The sequence below is a fragment of the Chionomys nivalis genome, chromosome 10 (assembly GCF_950005125.1).
Source record: "Chionomys nivalis chromosome 10, mChiNiv1.1, whole genome shotgun sequence".
Classification (NCBI taxonomy): Eukaryota; Metazoa; Chordata; class Mammalia; order Rodentia; family Cricetidae; genus Chionomys; species Chionomys nivalis.
The window spans coordinates 71763391-71785170 of NC_080095.1; positions in this window are offsets into that span (position 1 = coordinate 71763391).

Genomic DNA, 21780 nt, shown 5'->3' on the forward strand with positions numbered 1-21780 from the left:
AGACATCTCTAAAACATATATATTGGTTTAGCTTAGCAGCCTCTATGATGAAATGTCTTTCTGTGCTTAGCTCACTTACAGTCAAAAAATTCAAAGAAAACACAATAATATGCATAATCCAGACTTTGTATGTATATTCCACGTTTACATGGTTTATTTTCTTACTCTTTTACTTTTTCTACAAGTTTAATATTTATTATCTTTACTCTTTTGATCTATGACTGCTTGTACTCTTTTATATTACATTTGTTGTCTCTTTACTCTTTTTCTTCTCTCTCCCAAACCTATGTACATTTTTAAAACACACTGTGTCTTGTTTAGAGGTCTTTTATGTCTGAATCTGTCCTACTATGTATCTGAAATCCTTTTCTGTCCAGGAGCACGTCTTAAAAACAGTATTGCCAATAATATAGTTTCTGTGTGATTATTTCGAAAGTCTGGGTGCCTGGGAAAATGAACAAGCAGGTTGACATTGACCTAGAGCTAGGCTCTAGACCAAGAGGCTAGGCTGTCTCTCTAGGGAACCTCATGCATCTACCTGTGTCAGTAGGATCTCAAGTGCCTGTTGCCACATCTTGCTGTTTTACATGTATTCTTAGACTTAAACTAAGGTCCTTTTAGGATAAAAGGTCTAAGCACACTTCCAGGTGAAAAAATTTACCAAAATCCAACAATCTTTGATCTTAGGATCAGGTTATAGAATGCCACCAGTCTTTGAGCTTACCTCAAGATCTGGTCATATAAATCTCCCATCCTAGGTTATCCTGGAAAGTTCTGTTTCTCCCTTCCCCCACCCAAGAAAACCTATATAAGCCTCTGCTATTCAATTTCCCAGCAGAGGTAATCATCTTATTATGTCTTCCCCAATAAACCTCTTGTGTGAGCTTTCTTATGTGGAGCAACATTGAGGTATTCTTCCACTCGGACTACCGGGTTACCTTTCCCTTAAGAGCTGTAACACTTATAGGAGAACCACCCTCCTCCCCGTGGTTGTAACACTTCCACTGGGTAAGTCTTTCCCTCAGAGCTGTAACACTTAACAGTCTTCATTATTGTATAATGAGCACTTACTGACTGAGTCATCTCCCTATCCCAGAATAGAGTCTTGTATATTCTATTCAAGTGAAAATAATATGTTTTGTATTAACCCACTGGGACTTTCAGGTTTATTATTATAACATTATCTATATACCCTTATAGGAAGGACTCAGAAAAAAATTAAAATATAAATGATCTCGGACAAAGGAACATTTATATGATACTCACTGAAATACAAGTTAGTGCAGTCATTATAAAAATCAGTACAGAGTTCCTAAATAAACTGAAACTGAACTGCAATACAATGCAGCTGTCCCCCTGCTAAGGATGCATCTAGAGAGATCCAAGTGAGCAATCCAGTAGAGAAACCTACATACATATATTTACCATGGTACTGTTTGCTATCATGAAGTTAAGGAGTCAACCAAGATCCTACCAAAGGATGAATGGGTAAATAAATTCTGGTTTATATACACAATAGATTATTGTTCATTCATAAAGAAGAACAATATTAGTCTAATAGTGGGAAAAGGAATGGAACTGAAGAACACTGTCTTATACAAAAGCCAGACATAGTAAGACAAGTCTTTCATGATTTCACTAATACATGATATCTAGTTGAGAAAAAGGCTGGAAGATAGAAGAGATACAATTAGGGAATACAAAGGAGGAAAAAAGGACAAGGAATGGATACTCAGAGGAAAACCAGGGCAGGGAATGAGGAATGACACGGTAGGAAAGTCACAGTAAAACCTTTTGTGAAATTAATGCATCCTAAGAAGTAACATAAATTTGTAAAATAGTGATTTGAGACTGACAGGTTGATCTTATCTTTCTGCAAATCTCTTTTATCTATTTAATTATTCATTTATTTATTATTTTTTGAGACAGCATTTCTATATGTAGCCCTGGCTGTCCTGGAACTCATTTTCTAGACCAGGATGACCTTGAACTTAAGAGTTCTACCTGCCTCTGCCTCCCAAGTGCTTGGATTGAAGGCATGCATAACCACACCTGGTCTTTTAATAAGCATGCATTTCTTCTATGAGCTGAGAGAGAAATTGCACAAGTCTTTCTGTGGGTGTCTTGTAAATGAAGTCCGTTTTGTCTCCTACTCCAAAGATGTTTGTATTGTGTATATAATAGGAAAATAGTGGGATTGCTTTCAGCTTCCCAAGGCAGTTAGTAGATCCCTTGGAACAACGTACCTCACTTATTTTTCATTCAGTCTCAAAGCTTATCTCTATGAGAGTCATGATGTGTCTAGGCATCACCTAGGTTTCTCCACCTGTAGCACATATAGTCTCTCTCTCTCTCTCTCTCTCTCTCTCTCTCTCTCTCTCTCTCTCTCTCGGCTTCATTCTATATCTGCAGCTTTCCTTAGCAACTGTCTTACTTAGGTTTCTTTTGTGGTGAAAAGATACTATGACTGTGACAACTTTTATAAAAGAAACCATTTAATTTTATAAAGGAACACATTTAATAAGTAAGCAGTTAAGAGGTTCAGTCCTTTATCATCATAGTGGGACATAGCAGCGTGTAAACAGGCGCGGGAGAAAGCATTGAGAGTATTACATCGTGATATCCAGGCAACAGGAATTGAACTGGACACTGTACAGTATCTTGAACATATATGAGACCTCAAAGCCTGCCCCCATAGTGACACACTTCTTCCAATAAGGCCACACCTCCTAATAGTGCCACTCCCTTTGGGGGCCATTTTCTCTCAAGCCATACAACAGCCTCTTATTGTTCTGGCATCTCCGGAATTCTAGATTTCCTGTTGTAACTTATTTATCTTCACAGTTTCTGGTAGGATTCTGATACTGTCACATCTTTTACAGGGAGGAGCATGTAAGCAGGGAAGGTTTCTTGGTTGCTAGCAGGTAGCTAGGTGCACTGTTTGGAGAGCAATGTGTGTGTGTACTACATGCAAGTAAGGATCTTAGGCTACCAAGTGCACTATTAGAAGGTTGTGTGCATAACCCAAACTAAGTAGCATTCCAGGTCACATAGTTCTTTATTATGCTTGCCTGCCAAACCAAAGAACTCTTTTGAGAGTAATATTAGTACTGACAGTAAATTAATGTTTTAGATATTTGTAGGACTGTAATATCTACATGTTATCACTAAGGTAACATTTTCATGTACTAATTGATTAGTGTTATTCTTTCCTTACTTTTTACCTCTTTTTCTTCTACATACAGTAGACTTATTTCATTAATCTTATGGATCCAAAGACCATGTGATCACCTCAACACAAAGCATTTAAGGGGAAATAATACGTGCCACTTTGAGTAAGCATACAAAGATAGTACAAGACCTCCTGGTCTTTTTGCACTGTGGAAAATTATTTGATAATCTTTGAAATGGGGGCTACTCCCTTTGTTTTGATGTCCAAATGATGGTATGAAGAGTATCCTCACTGATTTTTGATAGATATGAAGTACAAGCAAAGAGTCATGGTTTGTAGTTAACTGTGGGATTATTTCTAATATCCCAAAGTCATAAAGGTATTTATAGAGTTGTAATGCCACAAATCCTCTTCCATGTAATTATGGACAACATTTCAGATTGATTTTTGCCCCTTTATTTTGTCAATTCAAATTTCAGACTCCTATCTTTTTGTTATGGAAATTCATTTATCTAATAATGAGAATTCTTTCTATTTGCATATAAACAACATTTTTATTTTCAAGGAATCCTAAAAATACCTCAGAAGGAAATGTAGTCAGGAAAATCATTATTGGAAAGCAGATAGTACCATCTCTGGGACATCTATTCTTACCTCCTCACACTCACAGAAAAGGATCTATTGATAATGATATTTGAAAAATGACATGGTAATCCATTTCAGGATTTACCTAGCAATAGACCCAGATTTATAGTTCATTGTTTACAGTGAACAAATTCATTCTCATTTGTTTTTCTATATGCTCAACATAAAAAATATAAATCTTTGAAGAAACAAAAAAGTTAAAATGTTATAAAACAAGATAAGACCAATAATGTTCATTAAAAACAATAACAACATCAAAAACACCAATTGCCCTGCAGTGGAAAAGAACTTAGGGGAGAAAATCCACCACATAATTTAAGTTAGAAAGAATGTAAGACATCATCCAGGTCACTTTCCTGGTTTCATAGGGCAGGAAATTAAATATCCAAAGGTTAACTGACTTGCTTGGAGTCTACACATTTTTTGACAGGACAATTTGATTTAAATCCACCACAATTTTCTCTATACCATCCACTTTCAAATTCTTCATAAAGATAAGATCACTGTCTTCTGATATTACAGCTATCCAGGTAAAAGCTCTATTATATGTGATACAGAATTGTTGTTCCTTGTGGTGATATAGAGCACATTAAGCATAAACTTCAAAGATGAAACCAACTCCAATTTATTTGTAACTTTCTGGCTTTTTAATATTTGAGAATTTTATATATTGGGATATATATCTACACACATAAATACACACAATATATATGTATTGGTATATGTATATATATGTATATATATATACCCCCAGAGACTAAAAACCACTAGCCAAGAATATTACTACAGTCAAGCATTAAATACTTCTTCAGTTTTAAACTCAAACACTAGGTTGCCTCTCTCTTTCTTCTTCTCTCCTTCCCCTCATCTCCTATACCTCACTGTCTATGATCTATCTATCTATCTATCTATCTATCTATCTATCTATCTATCTATCCTCTATCTATCTATCTATCTATCTATCTATCTATCTATCTATCTATCTATCTATCATCCATCAACAGTAAAAATTATGGGGCCCTCAGCATGACTGTTTCTTAAGCATAAAGCAAAGGCAGTCTGATTATTCCTCACTCTTACAGTCACTACATCTTATTAGCTCCAGTATCCTCTTACTGTTTATTCTAAAGCCCTCTGAAATAGTTTTGTCACCCAATTTTGTGTTAAAGCTCAAACCTTCAGCTTCATATTTATGCTTATTCAAATTTTTTTTATTAATTAATTTATTAATTATTAAAGATTTCTGCCTCTTCCCCGCCAAGTTGAAATTAGTTGTATTTCCCAACATAATTAATTTTTCTTAAAATTCCATTTTTCATAATGCATTAGTTTTTTGTCAAAGGATTTTTAATAATTTTCTAAAATCATACATTCACAAAATTTGACCAGAGTCATAGTAATCCTCTCACTTTTAATATAATTTTCTATTGATTAAAAATATTAAATCTAGAGCTAATTCACTGTAGTGGATTGTCAATTTGATTGGATCTAAAACCAACTAAGAGACACATTGCTAGTTGGGTCTGTGAGGCACTTGATGGAAGATTAACTGAAAGGGAAAAACCCTTCTGTGGAGAAACCTTCACCTTTTGGCTGTGACCAAGATCTAAAGCATCCTATGAGAGTTTTCTCTCTCTCTGCTTTCACTCCTTGCTGGTGAGTGCCTTTACTATCTATCTATCTATCTATCTATCTATCTATCTATCTATCTATCTATCTATCATCCATCCTCTATCTATCTATCTATCTATCTATCTATCTATCTATCTATCATCTATCTATCTATTTATTTATTTTCACTGTCACTGGTTTTATCATCCTTTACTGATTGTGAAATAGTGATTTTTCAGTCTTCCAATGAAAATTGAAGACGAGAAATTCTCTAGCAATCCCCTGGGCCTACTGTACCAGATTGGGTCTACTATGGTACCCAGTGTGTTAGACTGAGAAGATTCCACAACCTTAGCTTCTCCAACATGTGGACAGCCATTGAGACGTCCCAGGTTCTGGTTAATTAATCATGGTGTTCCCAGGAATTAAAGAAATAAAATGTCCACTGATTCTATGTAAGCATAAAAGTTAAAGAATAAATAAACAGAAAACTTATCGAATCAAAGCAAAAGAAAATCATGGCCCCTCAACTAATTTCCATGGTTGAGCCTCTTTATGGCCCTGGAACTCCTAGAAAGAAGGAACTCAGGTCTCCTTGGGAAAGGACTTTGTCATATTACTGAAAAATTCTACTATTAACTTTTCCTTCTTTTCTTTGCAAATGTAACTATAGCCCCTTACTACTGTAACTAGTACATTGAGATTAGCAAAATATCAGATTTTTTTCAGGCCCTACTAGACCCTGCTTTGCATTGATATTGATTTTGACAGATTCCCAAAAGCACTGTGGCTTTCAAGTTAAGGTAGAAACAGCAGAAGACAGATTATCAATGGAGTTTTAGCTGAAGACTGAATCATGTCCAGTGGGTCTCTGAACTCATCTTGTGATTATTTCCCCAGCCCCAGAATACAAAATTAAGGGAGCTATATTTAGAAGTGGTAGAATCCCAACTGGTTCTCTGACATATTGAGAGAAGTTTGTTATGGATGGAAAGATCAAAGGCAAGCTGTTAGAATGCCTTTACTTGGGAAAATAGTGGATCCAAGCCAGTATTGCATCCTGAGAAGGATTGAGGAGATTAGGATCATCACCAAGGCATTGGAGAAATGCGTAGTGCTGGTTCTCAATAAACCTTCACTTAACTCTCTTATTTGATTTTTGAAGATGGATGGATCACGGAGAATGACACTTGATTCTTGCAAACATGATCAATAGTGATTTCAGCTGCAGCCACTGTAGCAGATGTAGCTTCTTTCGTTGAGCAGGTTAGTATATCTTTTAGTAACTGGTATGCAGTTATTGAAAGTATTTTTGTTCTTTTTATTTGACCAAAAGGGTGACCCACCAGAAGCAATTTGCTTTCAGCTATAAAGGCCAGTAGTTCACTTTGCGTTTCTACCTCAAGGGTATGTTAATTCTTCAGGTATGTGAGATGAAATAATTCACAGGGATCTTGATCACAGGGATCTTACACAAGATATTTCTCTGGCCTATTATATTGATGATATTATGCTGATTGGAGCAAGTGTGCATGAGGAAGTAACCCCTCTGGATTTGGTAGTAAAATATATGTGCAGCAGAGAATGGGAAATGAATTTGATCAAAATTGAAGGATCTTCTAGTTTCAGTAAAGTTCTGGTAATTCAGTGGGGCATACAGAAATTTTTTTTTAAGGTCAAGGATAAAGTATCACACTTGGGTTTTACTACCCCCAAGAAAGAAGCACAGCACTTAATAGGCCTATTTGGATTTTGAATGCAGAGCTTTCCTGAAGTGTTATGCCTGCCTATATATCAAGTGATTCAGAAAGGTGCTGGTTTTGGGTAAGTCTTGGGTCTGAATAAGGCTTTTCCACAGGCTTAGGCTACTGTATGGGCTCTGACACTTGTGCCATGATAGAGCTGACTTGATGATATTTCAGTTATGACTGACAGAAAGGGATATTGTATGGCAGGTGAACCACAGTGGAAACTATTAAGATTTTGGAGCAAGACTGTGCCATGGTCTGCAGAAAACTGTTCTTCCTTTTACTTGCTTTTGGATTTTTGTCAAAGCTGAGTGCTTCATAATGGGCCATCAGGTTACCATGTTACATGACCTGAGTTACATGTCATGAAATGGATGTTATATGACCAACCAAGTCATAAAGTCAAAACATACACAACAGTAATCCAATCCATCTTCAAATGGAAGCGGTATTTATGTAATTGGGCCTAAGTAGGTCATCACGGCACCAGTAACTTAGACGAAGAAGCTGCCCAATTGCTTAGGATTCTTACTCCTAATATGAATGTTTTCTATTCTCATGTATTACCCTATGACTTTATGCGTGTGCCCTCCTAAGATCAAATGACTGGAGAATAGAAGACCAGGGTCTGGTATATTGATAGAATAGTGGAATGGTCATTAAAAGACACATTTACACAGAAATAGCTTAGAGAGCTTGGGGCAGGTTTCTCTGGACAACTGTAGACATTCTGATTCAGTCTTTAGTATTTAGCAGCATCTCTCTTTATAATGAGAATTCATAGTTATAGGAATCAAGGTTAGAATTGGGAATAGGACCACACCACCCACTACTCTAATGACCTACTAGCAAAAATTAAAAAAAAAAAAAGTTTCCTGATCATGTGACATTCTGCTTTACATCCTGAAAAGTTTTGGTTCCAAAGGAGAAAGTGCTTTAGCCAGGAGGCAAAGCCAACATTCCTTTGAGTTGGGATCTAAGGTTTCTTTATGGGCTGGTTTGTGCTTTGGTGTCCTTTAGGAAATTGGCTAACAGAGAAATTATAGTGTTAGCAGGGGTGATTGCTCCAGACTTTCCAGGGGAGATTGGACTGCTTCTTTACAATGAGGATAAGAAAGAGATCCTTTGTAGTGTCTCTTGGTGTTAATATGTCCTGATAAGCTATGTTTGATTAGAGAAAGGCAGGAAATACATCTCTATTGTCAACAAAACACATAGGATCAATCACCTTTTTGTGCATATTGTATTGTGGACAAAAAAGAAAACAAACAGAAACCAACATCAAGGTGATATAGAAAGGAGTTTTATTTAACAGTGAAACTCTGAGGGACAAATATCACAGTTACTCTCACATGAGGATCCTAGGTTTTATTTTTTTATATAAGTGTTTATATATATGTGTGTGTAAGAATATGTGTTCTGGTACAGTGTAAGAGTGACCATGGTGGGTCCATGGAGTCCCATGATGGGTAAGAGACAGATGGCAGGTGATGCAGACTTTGCTCACATGGAGAATTTTATTGAGAGAAAGGGAATGGGAAAAGGTACTGTGGGAGAAGGCTCTTGTAGACTGGAAAGATTTGTTGCTTGTATTGGTTTAATAAAATATTGATTGGACAGTAGCCAGACAAGAAGTATAGGGAGGGAAACAAGACTAGTAAAATTCTGGGAAGAGAAAAGGCAGAGATGCAATTGTCAACCAGATGCAGAGGAAGCAAGATGACAATACCTTACTGAGAAAAGGTATCAAGTCATATGACTGAACATACATAAGAATTATGAGTTAATTTAAGTTGTAAGAACTAGTTAATAATAAACCTGAGTTAATAGACCAAAGAGTTTATAATTAATATAAGTCTCTGTGTATTTCTTTAGGACTGAATGGCTGTAGTACCAAGCAGGACAGAAACCTCTGTCTACAAAAGGAGGTAGGGAAGTACGGCAATTGATCTCTGAGGACAGAAGCAGTGGAAGAGAAGAGAGAGGCAGAGAGAGAGAGAGAAAGAGACAGACAGGGACCTTCCTGCCCCTGTAAAGGAGTGGCAAAAAGAGAGAGCAGGAATTGGCAGAGCTTGTCTTTTAAAGAGGCCTTTTGTGTCTGTGTACAGACTACAAAGTGACATAGCAGCCATAGAACCCTGGACTGGCCAGAGTACTGCCTGTGTGCATCCTGCCAGGTGACAGGGCAGGCCAGCATAATGCCTAAATCCTAACAATATGGGTGCATGTTATGAAACTAGAAGGATCTTAAGAAGTGGGTAGGAGCCAGGTGGGGGTGGCACATGCCTTTAATACCAGCACTCAGGAGGCAGAGGCAGGCAGATCTCTGTGAGTTGAAGTCTAGCCTGATCTACAAAAGCTAGTTCCTGGATTGGCTCCAAAGCTATAGAGAAACCCTGTCTAGAGAAATAAAAAAAAAAAGAGGGGAGTGGGTAGGGAGAAGATGGGTAATGGGATATATGTAACACAAATACAGGGTGGATCAGGGTCTACTAGAGAGAGTGCTGAGACAAGCTGGGAGTGGGGCAAGGGGACAGGGAAGAGGAGAGGAAAACACCACAAACAATGTGTGCACAATGATACAAATGACAAGGATGCTTAAGACCTTGTACCTTACTTGCAACAAACACAAAAATATCACTAAAGGAGAAAGAGTAGAAACATTTGTTTTTATCAAGACATCCTGGGTTCATGAATAAACACAATAAACACCCCATCCCCCTTGTATTGGTCTGTCCTGTTCCTTTAAGAGACAAGCCACGCCCACCACCACCACCCCGCCCCCAGGCAAGCTGATCTTCAGCTTTCAGCCTGAGTCCCTTCCTTTTTCTGACTGTCTGTCTGTCTGTCTGTCTGTCTGTCTCTCAGAGGCAACTTTTTTCTCTCCCCTATCCTCACTTCTCCCATTCCCCCCCTCTGTTTCTCCTTCTCTCTGCTCTTCCCACTTCTCCCCTTCCCTTTCATAACCCACTAAATAAATATCCAGCTTCACTCTGCATGCCTATCCATCTTGTTCTCTCACCTGCCATGTGGTTCTCTGCCTGGGACCCTGATGCCTTCGTGGCCTGCCATGGTCTCATGGCCTGCTGCCCACTACCGCCTGTTGGGGACCTGCAGCATTTTACTTAAACCATTACAGCCCTGGTCAGCCTGGTATCTATTGCATGAGTGTGGTTTTCTGGATGACTTCACGGCCAACTCAGTTAAACCCTCAGTATCCTTACAGGAGGCCTTGTTTGAATGACCTGTGAGGCATAATCCAACCAGTTTGCAAGAACACAGGGTTACCCTTTCCTCAGCTGCCGATTAGCAACCACCTAGTTTCTCTTCGCTGGAGGATTAGGTAGGAAACATAGCAGATGGGCAGAAGCCTGGGGAGAGTGGCTGAGCAGGGATACTGCAAGCCTGGCATTCTCCACGTGGGCTGCTTTATCTGCATGCAGTCAGTCTCTCCTTGTAACCCCAGATAAGAGAAAACTAGCCAGGAAAATATGGAAGCAGAAACTCAATTACTGGAGACATTTATTCTTATCTTTTATTTTTAAAAAGAAAAACAAAGGCAGATAAAATCAGGGCTTCATGTGAAACCAAATTCACAGTTTGTCTGTGTGCATTTTTTTTTTCCTGAGCCACTAATGTGTTGATGGCCTACATTTCCCTTCCCTCCAAGCCCAGGAGGGAAATTCAGAATCTGAATAGACCTTGGAGATCCTTAGTCCTGGCCTCCCTGCTCCCCTCCCTTTCTCCTAATAAGGAAACTGAGGCCCCCAGAGGTTAACCGACTAGCACAAGGTCAGAGGAGCTCAATTGTCTTCTAAACTCCACACGGAACTTTTTCATTTCCAGCTTTAAATTATTTATTTAGTCTTTACCATTTTCACTTCATTGAAATGAACTCTCTCTTCTCACTATTATGTGCTGGAAGCTATTTATCCAACCTGATTTAATTGCATTTTCACCGAATTGTATTACATTTTCCCAATTGCTATTACATTTTATATTCTCTGTGTTTTTATGCCCTGATGCCAACTGTTAGCAGTGGCCCTGTCCTACTTTATTATTAAACCACCCCAGGTGTTTCTTAGGCCAGGTTTGTTTAGGTTTCCATCTGGAATTAAAAAATAGCAACATAGGTAGATTGTTGCACATCCTAACTTGGGTTCGGATAGATGGAGAAGTTAAAAAGTTGGGACTATTATAGTATATTGAATGCTTGCCATATAGAACTAATGTAAATTATCATCCTTGACCTCTGTCTCAAAAATCCCTTCACTACCTCCCTCTTGTATAGGAGAAATTTATCTCCTTTATAGGTGAAATTCTCATTTAGGAAGTCGCTGCAGACTGCACATTAAGTCAGTCAACTCAAAATTAAAAAAAAAATTACACAAATTATATAGAAAGGTCAGAGACCATAGCCATCCTTACCTGTCAAAAAAGTTTAGAAATTTTCAAAATTATTCCTTTGCATTCTTGGTATATATATGTATATATATACATATATATAAAACATGATTTATATTTATATTATTTATATTTATATATAACCTGAAACAATACTTAACAATGGCTAAGACCATGTGAAGATTTTGAGGCATAAAAAATGAAACACTGTTAAAAGTCCAGAAAAAATTCATTACACTAAAAATTGGTAACAAGTATGGTGCCAAGAAAATGTCTTTAAAAAAATAGCACAGGAGCAAAACACTAAGCTGCCAATTATGGGTAGGTGGTTGGGTGGATATTCTGATGTCTATTCAAACTGGGCTTGATTTAGGTGGACTCTAGTGCAATTCTCTGTCAGCTGAATTACATGCACCAAGCACTTCAAAGGCCTTGTGCTCAATGGGAAGGCCCAGAACTGAACACTGTGAGAAATAAATGATTGCACTGCCATGCAGGCTGCCAAGCTGCTCCCATCACTTTGCAGTCACTAGAAAAAAACATGGTGTGCAAATAAACATCACACTGTGATAAGGGGAAGTCCGGACATACAGCTGCAACATGACGAGCAAATTTAACTGAGGCAAATCTTTCCGTTTCCTTGGACGTTTTTCTGAAGGCCAAAGTTGTGCAAGTGGGGTATGAATATGCAAGCCTCATAGACAGCTTTCTTACACAGGTACATCAGAGTTAAGGACTCGGCAGAACTTTAAAGAGCTTTGCCGAAGGGGAGTTGATTTCAGCTATCTACTTTAGTGATTCACCTGTGCATAGTGGGCAGCATCAGGCTACCCCCAGGAAGCCCAACACCGGAGTGTGTTGTTTGAGATCAGTAGGTCCTTCTCTACTGCCTTTTCAAAGACACGCTGCCATGCCAAGCAGAGCTGCCTCAGCTTCCCTTCACACTGCCTGCTTCTCAAATTGCCATCTTGTGGGTGAAGAGAGAGAGAGAGAGAGAGAGAGAGAGAGAGAGAGAGAGAGAGAGAGAGAGAGAGAGAGAGAGAGAGAGAGGAAAGGAGAGAGGGGGGGGAGAGAGAGAGAGAGAGAGAAGGAAAGAACATGAATGTTTCACGGTTTATTGTGGACATGAGGGAGAGCATAGTCAGAGGCGAAAATACCTGGGAGAATCTAACAGGTAGGGACTGATGGATGTTGGGAGAACCTGGCCAGGTATAGCTTTGATATGTTACATTGGCACTTCAACTGTTTGTTCCAGGTTTGAAACTGGACAGAAGGTTTCCAGAAGTCTCCTTGACTTAAATTCCCGAGACTCACAATCCATGCCTGGTGATCACCGCACAGGACTAGAGGACATTCAGGGCCACAGCTTAAGGCACCTGAGATGTTTTTGTCCAGATGTTTCACATGTGTTGCAAGAACATTTTGACCTTAAAAAGGCAGGTTTTGTTAGGTCTCAAACTCAGCACAAATGGCTGACTGAAGCACCCATTTAATACATCAAAGTCGGCTGTAGTCAAGCAGTCGCTAGTTGTAGTCAATTCGTCCCTACTTGTTACAGTATCCTCCTAGCTGGCACGCCCCACCCCCTACCCCAATTCTCCAGCCCAGGTCCCTTTCCCCAATTTCTCTTCCTTGTATAATCCAGCCATGTTGGCTATACAATCTCTGTCTTTGGATGGCTCTTGGCATCTTGGCTCCTAGTTTCTCTCTTCCTCTTCCATTCCCCCCACCCCCGCCCTCTCCCAACTCCTGATATGGCCCAATTTAGTCTGCCATTTATGTCCAATCTGGACACTTCTAGGTTCCCTTAAATGTATAATAAAATCAACCCCCTAGGAGCAGTCATGTCCTCCTCTCATTCATCTGGTGCCAAAACCCAGGTTCCCGAATAAATGAGTTCCTTTCTAAGGGACTCGGCCTCTTCAAATCAAGCTGCTGCTCTGACTCTCCTAATGCATGCATAGATCATTTGCTTCTGCTCGCTGCTGTCACCCACCAAATTTGACTACAACAAATGCTACAGTCTGCTTTTCCTCTTGCTCTGACCATTTGACTCTAGCTACTCTTTTAGGCTCTCTGGCCTGCTACCCCCCGAAGGGCATCTATACCCATGTGGGCATCTCTTGACTGGGTAAGTGCCACTCTGGAAATGTTTCTTAGATGTCAGATTTGAATGAAGACATGTAGAAATTGTGGGTCTGTGCCTGGTTTATTTCACTTAACACAGTGACTTCCTTCTTTATGAAACTCTTGAAAGATATTCTCCTTTTATTGATGACTAATACTCCATTCAGGTTCATCTATTATTTAATGGACACTTCACTTGTTTCTATTTCTTGGCTGCTATGACAAGTATTGTGATGAATGTGGGAGTCTCTGTGTCCCTTTGATATACTGATGCAATTTCCTTAGGACATTCAGCTGTAGTGGGATTGCTAGATCATGTTTATTCTATTTATCTTTTGGAGGAACTTCCATAGTCCCATCTATAGAAATTTTACTAATTTACATACATAGCTGTGTTCAAAGAAAGCATCCGTTTTCCTTACATTCTCAGCATCATGTAGACTTTTGTCCTACAGATAAAGCCATTCATCCTGAGGTGAGATGATAGCTCACTGCCGCTGTTTCCACTTCCCCTAGGTTTAGTTACCTGAAGTATTTTTCACGGATTTATTGGTAGCATGTATGTTTTCCTTTGAAGAATATTTGCTAACTAAACATGCACACAGGCTCACATGATCCTCCCTACAACCTCTACCTGAAAATAAAAGGTCTAGGAAGGTCAGTTGTTCATTTTGAAACTAAATAATTTCATATTTTGCCATTTGTGATGGCTGATATGTTTCTGTATGCTGGGTCTCTTGTCTTGATGGATCTTCAGGTTACAAATAGCTTTTTTGATTTTGTTATCTGTCTCTTCTCTGTCACAGACTTCAATTTGAATGTCTGTGACAGTGAAGAGACGGGACCTAGATATAGCCCACCGTGTCCCGCCAATGGATGATTTGCATGGCAACTTCTTCCTGCAGGGGCAGCAGAGACAACTACATTCTGGCAGGATTATCCAGGGTCAGTGACATTTCAGGTGAGGAAGACACATTGACAACACCCACAGGCAGGATCTTTGGGGCAGCAATGTGGGATTGAGGCTCTGAAGTTATTCCTGCTTGTAAATTCTTCAAGCTTGGCTCTCAGGGCATCTCATTCAGAAACCAAACCATTTAGGTTTCATACAGGTCCTCTGCTCACTCCGATTTCAGCTCACCACTGAGTGAGCACAGGTTCAAGGGTGCAGTGCATGAAAGGGAAGATGTAGAGAGAGAATAGAGGGTTAGCATAGGCAGCCAAAGATGGTGTGCTTTTTACATTTTGTAAAGACCAAGGCAGCATCTGCAGACACTCTTGGTAATGAGTGAGAGCCAAGGTTATATTTTAAGAAGTTTTAATTATTGTGCCTAAGTAATCCTTAAAACAGAAAAGCTTCTAACCTGTAATCCCCTTGCCCAAGGACAGATACTTCCTGAAATGCTGGAGTCTATTGTTTATGTAAAATAACAAGCCACGTGTTTTCACTCTCAAACAAATTTGTTTAACCCAACTGCACCGGATGTGCTTAATCACGCGTATTCTTGCCCCTGTTTAGATGTAGGTGAGGGATGCACAGGCAGGACATGTGTCAGGATATATGCTTATTCCTGATTGTACCTGGTGGGAAATACATCTCCTTACGGGTTCGCCTTTATAAGCCCCTGCAAAACGTGACTCGCTGTCATTTTTCTGGGAACCCTGGAATGGACTTGGCTGGAGTCCATCATCCTGAATAGTATTTGGTTATTAAAGTGTGCATCAAATTGGGCTCAAAATTGTGGTAGTGGTCTTATTCTCACCCAGAGTGATTAACAAATACTCTTTAATTTTCATGTGGAACGAATTTTCTGCATTCTTTGTGTGTTTTTAAATTGTCGTACAGCAATGCCCAGGTAGTGAATCAGAACCTTAAATAAAAGAACATATATGATAGCACCTGATGTCCTTGCCAAAGAATTCGACAGATATTTAATTCCCATGAGCTCTAATTCCTTGTGCATCAGTTCGATTTTCCTTGTCAATGCTGGTGGGAGTTAACCAGACTCCAGAGACCGGTGCCCAGCATGAGGGTGCTGAACAGCCTTGCTCCCAGCGTGACTGTATTCTGCTGCTAGTGGAGAAAGGCTCTCTGTAGATTCACCTTTGATCCTCAAGCACCAGCAGCATTTTGAAGAGGAACATGAGGCCAACCGTCTTCTCTGAAATGCATGGTCTCCCCTCCACCGTCAGACCTCCACATACTGACTTCAACTCTGCTACAAAACGTGACCTGAAACATAGAAAGAGTAACATGATCCTGTTTGGCTTCCCTCTGTCTACCACAAAGAGAAAAGGCAGACAGAAATATAATTGTGTGGATAGCTCCAGGACAGATAAATGCATTCTAAACCCAGAGAGAGGAAGAACACGTAGAGGAAGTCAAGAGTTGTGAACATAGATTTCAGGCCAGGTACTGGGAAAGCTACCCTCTTGTGTTGCTCTGCTGTGAAGCAGTTCACAGGGTGGAGAGAAAATGAGTTTTGCAATCAGACATAGCCGGGTTTGATCCTGTTCTATCTGCACTACCTGATTTCAAGACTTAATTTGTAAAAGTTAAAAATCATGCCTGGTTCACATTGAGTCATATTGAAACGGAGATCATATATGTGAAATTCACAGCAGAGTCTATCTCACCAAAGGACAACCTTTACTGTCACCAAAAAGGCCTCCAGAGCTGTCAGGAACGTAATAGGGAAAGGTCTCCAGATGGCAAAATTCTGTACGGAACAAAGAAACTTTGTAACACAGACATGGCAGATAATTGTCACTGTCTTGGCATAAGCAATATGTCTGACTTTTCTGCACTATAACTCTTAAAACTTCCCCTGTGTTTTCCCAAATACATTAGATATTTTTTTTATTGAAATACTGAATTTTACAATACACATTATTCTGTCCTCCAAATTGAGATTCAAAAATTCTCCTTGCCTGTCCTAGCATGAAATGATACTTGAGATGATGGATTATCTACATCTGAAACATATTTCATTTATCAAGCCTATTAATAAAGCACGGCCGTTGACAGTATGAATTCCTTTCTTGGAAGTGTCAAAATCTTGCAGACAGGCTTGGGGTGGATGAGAAGTCCATCTCAGGGCTGTAAAAGATGTACCCACCTTGGAAGCAGCAGTTTTGTTAAACAACCATCTTCATGAGTGAAGATTAATTCAGGCCATGGTATAACTATCTAAATATGCCATCACTAGGAATTGTGAGTTAGACTCAGGGGTTGTAAAGTCACATGATTAAATGCAGGCAAGCCTCAATGCCAAGAGAGACATGCTAGCTTGGATGCTGAAGGGAGGCTCTGTTGAGATGACTGTGTGCGCTGTGAGTGCTGGGAGAATTCTGTTAGAAGGGTGTTAAGTAGTTTTCACAGCTTTGCAAGGCACGCCAGGGCTGTGGTGTTCTAGCGTACAACCGAGCGGAAGAACTGATGCCTTCGTAAGACTTACAAGGGAGCTTTTCCAATCCATAAATTGCCTTATTGAGAATGTGTGTCACAAGCTCCAGAGCACCCAGAACCCAGAAAACCTGATTTGTTTATTAAGACATTGACTCTTTCATTTAAAAATATATATATAATATTTTCACCTAGTTAACAACTAAAAATGTGTATGAAAATATAGTTAAAAACCTTCCCATCTCCTTCGGGTCTCCTGTCCGCCTTCCATTTTCTGCTGTAACTCCCATTCTATGAAGAAAGATACATTTGTATTCTAATTGCTCTGTATTTTAACACAAAATTTAGCATAGTTTACCTAATCTACTTAACCTAGGATGTGAAGTAAGGGGTACTCTCATCCATTGCTGGTGGGAATGCAAACTTGTGCAACCACTTTGGAAATCAGTGTGGAGATTTCTCAGGAAATTTGGGATCAACCTACCCCAAGACCCAGCAATACCACTTTTGGGAATATACCCAAGAGATGCCCTATCATATGACAAAAGCATTTGTTCAACTATGTTCATAGCAGCATTGTTTGTAATAGCCAGAACCTGGAAACAACCTAGATGCCCTTCAATGGAAGAATGGATGAAGAAAGTGTGGAATATATACATATTGGAGTACTACTCAGTGGTAAAAAACAATGACATCTTGAATTTTGCATGCAAATGGATGGAAATAGAAAACACTATCCTGAGTGAGGTATCCCAGACCCAAAAAGAGGAACAGGGGATGTACTCACTCATAACTAGTTTCTAACCATAAATAAAGGACATTGAGCCTATAATTTGTGATCCTAGAGAAGCTAAATAAGAAGGTGAATCCAAAGAAAAACATGTTTTTAGTTTTTAATAAAGAAAATAATGACTTAAGTTTAAGAAAGGATGAAACTAGGAAGGTTTCTACCTTCCCTGAGTTTCCCTGTCTATAATTTGGTGAGGTCTTGCTAAAGTGAGACATTAGAACATGGTTCTATAATAAAAAAAAAAAGTCAAGTTATTCTTTTCATCTTTGAAAGCTAACTCATCACATATCCTGTATCCTTGAAACAGGTTATTTCTCTCAGTGTCAATTCCCTTATTTTTCTGGAAGTAATAATAACATTCCTGCATTTGGATGTCATGACGGTCCTGTGATCACTGTACAATTTGCTGACTGCCTTCAGTGATGTCTGTACAGGCCAATCATTTCAGGGATGCCTGTCCTCCTCAGATGGGAGCTTGATGGCATCACAGACATAAAGGTAAGTATGGGCTAGAAGAGTAGAAAAGAGCCAGAGTCAGGAAAAAGGCGATATGTAAGTTCCCCGACTGTAGGACCCTCCCCGGGCAGTCACAGGTCACTGCCTAGTGTCTTTTCCTGGCTAAGAGCAGAATGCACACGCTGAGCCAGGTTTGGGGTGGTTTCTGTCTCATCAGTGCAGCTCAGGTCTGCACACCTCCCAGGTTAAAACGTGTGTTGCAAAGCTCCAGAAAGGAGTCTCTGTCACACTCTTAAATAAACTAAAAACATTGTCCAGCAAATTTCTTTTATTTCTCTGTCCACTAGCTGGGTTTTGCTGGCTGGGCTATCTGGCTGAAGACTTTTAGATGACTTTAAGCCATGGAATGTAAGTTTAAAATGGTCATTTCTAATATGATGGTTGGCATTCCTGAGAGAAACAGTGATGTTTTCAACTAATCCCTAGGATGGCGGTAATTCTGAAAGGCATCTGGGGGTTGGTGACACTGATAATGATTTTTGCGGGAATTGATCTATCACCAGCGGTCACCTCATTCTGTGATGTGACTTCATCTTCCCACTTTTCTTCAGTCCCTCCAGCTTGCAAGGAAGAAACAGGTTTCCTAGGAGATAGGATCTTTAAAAACTATATGCCACGAAGAATTCTGAGTCAGTTGACAGAACTACCATGTGACTGTCTGTGTGGAACTGAAGAGTGACTGGGGAGGGTGAAAATGGATTTCAAAATGGAGAATTACTTTTGCAAAATGGAGTCATATGTATAAACATTGTCAGGTTATTCTGAAGTACAATTTTTTTTGTGTGTACACAGAACAGAAATATTTAAAAATTCCTTTTATTTAAAGAGATCAGAGGAGTTAGTTCCATCCTGGGATGGACCTGATCTATCACTAAGTAGCATGCATGATAGCTACTTCTTTTATGTATAGAAATGATGAGTGGTTTGGATACTTTCACTTCAAGCATTTAACATTTTCTCAGTTCTGCGCATGGTTTTCCTTGACATGTGTTGAGCATCCTTGTACATTTTGTCCATAGCTAGACAATATTTTTAGACATGCTATTCTCATGATTACTCCCTTTGTCCTTCCCTCGTGGGTGACTTTTATCCTCACGTTCATCTTTTAGCAGCTGACCACTGGTCATTTTCAAGTTTAAAAATAGAATGCTTAACGAATCATAAAGACCAGATCTGGCTGCATTCTAAGTACATCCTGGCATGATAGAAGAAGGGTAGTGCTACCTACCACACAGCATTGTTTATGCAGTCCAGGGAATGCTTAACCATGCTTTTGCAAGAGGGTTGACACTTGAGCCTGAATACTGTTAGCGGCCATGTCCTATGAACCACAAGGAATAGCAATTACAGAGCCCTGAACATTAATTCTTGTCATTGAGTCTGCAATTGACCCTACTGAGTGTCCCATTTGGCTCTTTAATGTAAGGTTATTAATGAGGAAGGGTGATCTCCAGTGCTTCGGTCTCCTAAATAAGCAACTGGCTTCAATGAGCAGCCCCAGGAACTGTCTCACCTACCTCTTAATGGATATTTTGGTGGAAACTGTATCCCCACAATTTTCTCTATAGTCTGCCACTTTCTTCCTCTCAAAGGTTTTTAATCTCTTTTCAAACTTACTGTTTCTGGGAGGAAAAGAATAAACTGTCAGAACAAGGAATTTAGTTCTGGCCAGTGAGGTAAAGCAGTACATCGGCACAGACTTGCCCCTACTGCCTAAAGAAAGGAAAACATGGGAATAGTGTCCATGTTACTCTCGATTATACCTGCAAGCATGGAAGGAACACTTCACTATTTACCCCTTTCCTGCATTGACTCTTCACACTATGCTTTCAAGTCAATTTTATCTATCTACGGAACATAAGGGCAAGCAGAATCACCCAACAGTTAACTTATCCAAAGCAAAGTATTTAGGATGGATACGTATACCTGAGCCAAGCTCCATCTCCTGGCCCACACTTCTTCCCAAGATAAGCATGCAGGCTGCTTGCCTCCTAGCTTCCTTAATTCCAGAAAAATCCACTAGAAAGTGCATCATCCCCCATTCTCATCCACTTAAAGAGGTACACCCTTCACGACTCAAGCAGCACAATTCTCCCACTGTTTCAGGTGAGCTCATAAGCTAGGAGAGGACAGAGAACAATGGCAAGTCCTCTGACACTGTGCCATGTGGGAGATTTGAACATATCGCCAGTATGGGCATTTATTTTTATTTTAGCATCCTAGAGCTTCCCAACACAAATGACAAGTTACAAGATTTAAACCAGAATTGTATTTTTTTTACTCTTTGTGGGGAGAGCAGTCCTTAGTGAGGTTGCCTGCCAGGCCGTGCTCTCTCTGAAGGCTTCAAGGGAAGAGTCTCCTCTTTTGTTTCTTCCTCATCTCAAGTGATGAGTGGCAGCCTTAGATTAAAGACGCAGAACTCTGATCCATGACTCCATCATCATCTATAATTCTCTCCAAGTCTTCATATACCCCTTCTAGGAATTATAGCTGTATTTGGGACCATCCTAACCTACTATATCTTTGGGTTAAATATTTCTATACTCTTATTTTTCCAGTAAAGTTGTATTGTGGGATTACAGATAGGCATGAAACTGAAACTAAGAAACACTATTTGACTCAGTGTGCTTGGTTTGGGGACAGTGCCTTTCAGTCCATTGTTCTATTTGTTTACAGCTAAGGCAAGAATACCTTGCCCTTAATCACTGTGGAAGAACTCCTTAATTGTCCCTAAGTTTAGGCATATTTTTCACATTTCTTTGGTTTTCCTGTGACTTTCAGACACTGAGAAAGTTCTTTGAGAAACTAGCTTGAAAATAACTGAATCTTTATGATATTGTATGACAATAATTTCATTTATATCGATCTTTTACATTTTTCATATTCATCATTGTATATTCATTGTACATGATTCGGTATGTAAGAACATTTCATGCATGTATATAATATGCTATGTGCATATTCATCCCATATCCTAGTTTCCTACCTTTTCTCGTCCCCTTCTTTCTCCTGTTAGTTTCTTTTGATTCCCTAGAATGTTTCTGGGATGATTAATTTTCATTTTTCAACCTTGGGGGGATTTAGACATACCATGAGGTTATATTAGTTTGGTTATATTAGTTTGGTTATATTAGACATACCATGAGGTTATATTAGTTTGGTTATTTGACATGGAAAGATCTACTCTAAATATAACTGATAATTTTTCATTTTCTAGGATTCTAGACTAAGTAAAAAGGAGAAGGCAAGCTGAGTATGAACCATCATAATTGTTTCCAGACTGTGGACACTATGTAAGCAACCACCTCTTACTGTGGTTACTGTATCACTTTGCCATGATAGACCACACTTCTGGAACTGC